Raw genomic sequence first — 6,248 nt, 5'->3', positions numbered from 1 at the left:
ACGTTTCTTTGCCTTTATTAGCGGGAGATATTTTTTCTTGGTTTTGTAAAAATAGATTGTCATATTTGCTATATTTGTTGATTGGCCAGTATTTTTTTTTGCCCCATTGAGCTGTGAGCTCTGTACCGATGTGGTTCTCTCGTTTCGTCCATGTTTGCGCGTCGTATATGAAGTGAAGATGTATACCAACTCGTTCAATGGCTACACTTGTGAAGCAGTGTACTCTTTGCGTTTGTGGCATACAAAACATGCGACAGACTGGATTTTACGTGTATATATCTATATCTATATATATATATATATATATATATTTTTCTGAAAATGTTGTTGAGACCGCCGCATTGCTGTGGCTGACATTGAAGTGTAGAAGATAGTGAAGAAATGAGCAGTGCATATATATATATATATATATATATATATATATATATATATATGTATGCACTGCTCATTTCTTCACTATCTTCTACACTTCAATGTCAGCCACAGCAATGCGGCGGTCTCAACAACATTTTTCCTATTCTTAATTCCAATCAGCCCCCAAGCTTTTGTTGGCATTATGTGATAATTAATATATATATATATATATATATATATATATATATTGTTAGGAGAGGGTTTATTGGGACACGACGTACCCGACGGTCTTGAGCGCTAGCCTAGGTTCCGTGATCCCTTGGCAAGACGTCCTCTTCTTCCACCCCTCGCATCTGTGTCCCACTACAGCTTATGGCACATACCCAAATAACACAACACTTTCACGCTTGTAACACATCCCCCGCGCAGACGAAGCCCACCGGGCAAGTCAAACAGCATCTCGAGGGGCAAAGGGCTTCAAGCGGGCAACATGAGTCACTTCAATCTTTGAAGAGCGTCGACCATTTGAATGGAGGCGCGCTATACGGTAATTCCATTCGCTTATACGCTCTAGAACAACATAAGGTCCAACATAATGTGCCAGTAGTTTTTCGCACAACCCACGTTTTTTTGTTGGCGTCCATAGCCACACCCGTCGCCTTCACCGGAAAACTAGTCAGCGCGGCCGTTGGAGGTGAGGCCGCCGGACAGTCTTCTATTTTGACAGAAATACCTCCGCAAATTTGTATGTTCAAAAATAAGGTGTGTGTGCGTGTAGACGGTGTCTCAACAATGGCCTTAGTGGACACAGGAGCGACCGTTTCAGTAATGAGTCTCGCATTCAAACGCCTGCTAGGACGAAAGGTGCTGTTTTCATGGGACCGTGCCTATTTGTTTCGTGGAGTGAGTGGAGAACTATTATACCCTGTAGGTCTGTGCAGTGTGAAAGTTAGCTTGGGCAGTGAAACATATAACGCTGAGTTCATAGTTTTACCTCAGGCTACGCATGACGTAATTCTGGGCCTCGATTTTCTGAAGCTGTGTGGTGCCAATGTTGATTGCCGAACGGGTGAAATAACTGTAGATTCGAGCATTCCGGCCGTATTTGTGGATCACCCGCCGTGTTACGAAAGTGAAAGTGCCCTTTGTGTGTCTGCAGATACCGTTGTACCGCCGTTGTCTGCGAAATGTGTCCCAGTCGCCTGTTCTCCTGCAACCGACAGAACATTTGATGCTGCCGTAGAGCCCGTCCCCCTTAGTTGCATTAAGAAGAATGTTCTGGTCCCCCAAGTCCAGCAATCTGGGACATCGACTACTGCGGCGAAGCCGACCCTGGGGTGATGCGGTTGGCGTAACTCTATGGGAAGCATTTTTAAAAAATCGATTACTGCGCAATGGCTCATTTTTCGCGATTTGCACTTTAGGCACTAAATCCCGACAACGTTCTCACGGTATACGTCGAGTGTAGTCTAATTCCACTGGCTGGATTTTTTTCCTGGGGCACTTTTGTAGACCCATTGAAAATACATGGGGTGATTTTTAAAATGTCGTTTGCAGCACAGTAAAAACTCATCCGCTAATTGCACTCTAGTGGCACATACTTTAGGTCTCTCTATATATGTAGGTCCAGTTTGGTTTTAATCCGCTGGCTGAATTTTTTTCCTGGGGCACTTTTGTTTGGCTACTATGCGGCAAAGCATCTCTACAGGGGCAAAATATTCGTTTGCCGTGGAATTGATGGGAAAGAGCTTGCGGACCATGTCAAAAATGGACACGAATGTGCAGCTGTGATGCATATTTGCGCCATGACGTATAAAGAAAGATGATGGTATTAGATTCTGCAAGAAGGAGCGGGCCAAATGGCTTTATGGAGTGCCATCGAAGCGCGAAGCCTGGTTGCGCGCCCCCCTTTTTCTCAAGTTTCGGTGCATGGTAAAGTGTTTCATTAAGTATATAGAAAGATAAGGTGCTTAGACAGATTTAGTATTAGGCAAATTTTTGACACAAAAGGACATCGCCAAATAGAGCACTTGTTACGTGTGTTTACGTGTTACTTGTTAGGTGTTTACTTAATTTGTTACGTGTGTTACGTGTGTTTATTGCAATGTGCTGACAATGCGAAGGTTTGAATATCATCAGTGTAAAAACAAATTGAAAGGAAAAACTCATGATCTATAGTGCGCGTGACGGAACGAACTAAAGAGGAAAAGATAGTCCCCGTGTTACAGCGAAAACCAGCAGCTTCGTCTCGTTGAATAAACCATCCCGTTTTAGTTTTAAATGCATAAGCATTTCTATGCCTACCAAATGAGAAATTTCTCAGTCCGTCATAACTCGTAACTCTGCCTTACGTGGCTCATAACCACGTAAGGCAGAGGCTACAAGCGCTCAGCGAAGTGAAGCGAACAGCGCATACATTCATTCAGATCACTCATACAATACACAGAACAGCACACGTTTCAACAAAGAATAAGTGCAAAACAAGCATCCGAACCATGAATAAACATTGCATGCTCCCTCAGGAATTGTAGTGGTGGTTTTGTAACAGCTTAGCTGGACATCCAAGTTGATAAGGACCGATAATAGTTCGTAAGGGTCGGATCGTGTTCGATAAGGTTGATAACGACCGATGAGGGTTTATAAAGGTTTATGCTGGTCGAATCAAGTTTCATAACATTGATGATGACACCGGGCAGCGTGGGGATTAGCAAGCGGCACAATGCTTGTGCATATTTAGGCAACTCCCAGAGGAGGTTCTGCGCGATTTCGTTTTTCAGTTCGGAAGTATAACTAAAATCATGCGTGCCTGTTAAGTGTACGCAAATCTCGCACGTTATACGCGAAGGTAAGGTTGTGAAGGTTTGAGAAAGTGGAGCCGCAACCGCTGAACTACACCGGGTCAATTGTTGTAGGGCCTGCTGTGAGCCACACGATTGCTTAGCTGAGCAAATTGGTAATCTCTTGAGAATACTTCTCGGAGCCCCGCTTTGTCGGGAATATTTCCTCTCGTAAGGTGACTCTTACAATGTCCTCGTAGCGCAACAAAACACTGGTCTGACGATCGTTCGGACATGACTAACCTGATTCCGGGCTTTTAAATGCAGTCGCACCAAATCGCTTGGAAATACGAAGGAAACATACAATGCGTTTGTTTCTCCACAAACTCAGTCGTACTGTGGGGAAACAAGCTTCTAGTTTATGGCAGCGGTATTTCCCGTACACAACTTTTTTTTTTTTTTATTACACTCCAGGCGCATTTACGCCAACGTCATCCGCGTCGCCTTCGCGGTCGCCGCGATGTTCCGTGTGAAGTCCGACTGCGATAACATCGCGGCCGGATGCCGTATGTTGCCGGTGCGAGTGGAAGCGTGCCAGATTCATCTTAGAAGCCTGGTGGCTCAATCTCGAAGGTTATGAAAAACGGCGCACAACAATGCCTCAAGCAAGCACGTCTCGCTGGGTATTGTGTGTATTACACGGACAAACAGGTGCACGCAGAACATCAACTCACCACTCTCGGGTTGCACTAAATGCGGAAGAAATTAAACATTCACGGTTAAGATCACCGCGTACTATCGTCAGTCAAAGCAAACAGCATAGAAAGCTTCGCTTACTCTGCTTACCACACTGAGTCGGATCCACATAATTTTATTGCGATTGCAAATATATGGACACTCCAGGCACATTTCCGCCGTCGTCGTCGACGTGATGTTTCGTATAATGTCCAAGTGCGATAACATCGTGGCTGCGCGCCGTATGGTGTGGGTATAGTCAAAGCGTGAAAGGGTGAGCAGAGAATGGTTGCTCAGTCTCGCGTGCGCGAGGGAGGAAGGCGGGGAAGAAGCGCTCCGTCTTCCATCGCGCACATGGCCGCAGGGAAAGTGGGGGACGTTTTACTCCCGTGGCGGCTACGTATGGCGCGGCTGAGCGCGGCCGCGCGGCCCCGATCTAGAAAGCGATCTGCGCTGGGTACAAAGTCTAGGCGGGCCGATGGCTGGGACCCTATAACGTAAAACTATTCCAATCTGTTTTCCTTCTAATCACCTGATGTCCAATTTACGTAACCGCCAACGCAAGCATCGGGCGGTGACTCGCAGCATTGTTTGAGAAGGCTATTGAAACGCTCTCCTATTTTGTAGGTCACATGTTGTTTGCTTTCAAAAGGAATAGCATTGCCTAACTTAACATATATTTCTTACCTGATTGGCTGACCAAGGGCGATGAGCACGCAGAAGTGGAGGGGGTAACGTGGGGCCGGGCTAGCGCAGTGAAAGTAGATAACCTGATGAGCAGGGTGTTGCCGGCGTCTGCGTTTGCCCTGCTTCTTCTTACTTAGCTTTCGGTGTCTGCTATAAAATTACGTCGGCGTGCAACGGAAACGTAACAATGCAGCTAAAACGAATCTTCAGTGAAGAAAATTTGACATAGCGATGTCGTTTTCGTGCTGAAAGGACTCGATAACCATATAATGTCACGCAAAATTTTTAATATAGGCAAATTAATCCATTCTCCACGGCAGCTCCGACTAGCCAGTGCCAGAGCGATCGGTGGGTACCCACCTTCTATTGATGTCGGAACGGGGCAGTTTCCGGCTATTAAAAAGAAAATTAAGTTTTGATCGGCGTAATAATACATCTTTAATACGTACAAGCCACCTTGACGCAGTGATTTTTCACGGTTTTTGGACGTCAGGTGACAGACAGGCGAAGTGGACGCAGCCCGAAAACTTTTGACCAATTGCGGATGGCTGATGGTAAAAAGGCATAGAATCGAAAAATAATATTTTTCTGTTGTTCGGTCTCACATGCATAATTAGTGTGCACACGTCATATTAGAGTGAGTAGCTCGCGCGGTTTTTTAACAGCGGAGCTGTTTAAGCCGAGCGTTAGTCCGTAACCTGCGGACACAAATTGTGGGCCGATCCTGGCGGTAGTGCAGAAAGGGTCCAAGCGCAATGACACATACCTCTGTGAACTGGCGAAGCTGAGCCTGGTTAAGTCTAGCTAAGCATGGTTGGGACTACTTAAGCTTAGTCTCTCATCAATAGACAATCGATAGTCAACCAGCAGCTAATCGATAATCGATAAATGATCAATAAATTCCGGAAAATGCTGGGAATGACTTGGTAGTGCTTAGCCTTACTTGGTTAATTTAGTTGGTAAGCGAATGTTTACAGCCGTTTATGCAGCTGATAAAACGACTAACCTTAGTTTGCACAGCTGTCTAATAAATTTCTGCCGCAATCAGTGATTAGCCTGTCGGGCGAAATTGACCTTATTGTTAATATTATTGTAGTTAATATTATTATTACTTATTACGCTCAAGCCAGGCGCAATACACATACAAGTTTCGAATACAGGTGCAGTTCTGTCTTCTTGCGACTGAGTGCCGATAATTTTTTTCGAGCAAATGGGGCTCAGCGTGTCGTTTACAAAAAGCAGCTTGGTGTCTGCCACTGCGGATACGATGGCATAGACATGTTGTAAATCCGGTTTTCTATTGCATGGCGCATATCAGCACGCAGAAAGAGAATTTCGGGTGGTGGATCGATTCCTTGTTGGAAAAATGAATATATTCTCTCGCGCAAGCCGTTGCTTTAAAAGTGAATCCAAAGTACAAGTGCCCAAAAATGGTGGTATTAGGTAGTGTGCGCTCTTTCCCGTCTCTTGTTGTTTTCTTCCTGTTTGTTTTGGGCAGCGTCTCAATACATTTACATAAGGTCACTGTCTCGTTCGACGGAAACACCTAAACATTTTTGTAGTAGGTAGAGTCATCTGCGTTCGGCGTTCTTGGAAGTAGCCCTCTTCCGAGGTGATCAAAAAGCACAGTGCTACTTCATCTTTCTTTTCCTTTTATTAAACGTGCTACATTTAACGGTAGTGCGCGAAGGCGAG

The sequence above is a fragment of the Dermacentor silvarum genome, chromosome 1, assembly GCF_013339745.2.
Source record: "Dermacentor silvarum isolate Dsil-2018 chromosome 1, BIME_Dsil_1.4, whole genome shotgun sequence".
Lineage (NCBI taxonomy): Eukaryota > Metazoa > Arthropoda > Arachnida > Ixodida > Ixodidae > Dermacentor > Dermacentor silvarum.
The sequence above is the reverse complement of the archived record's forward strand: the minus strand, read 5'-3'. Positions refer to the sequence as shown.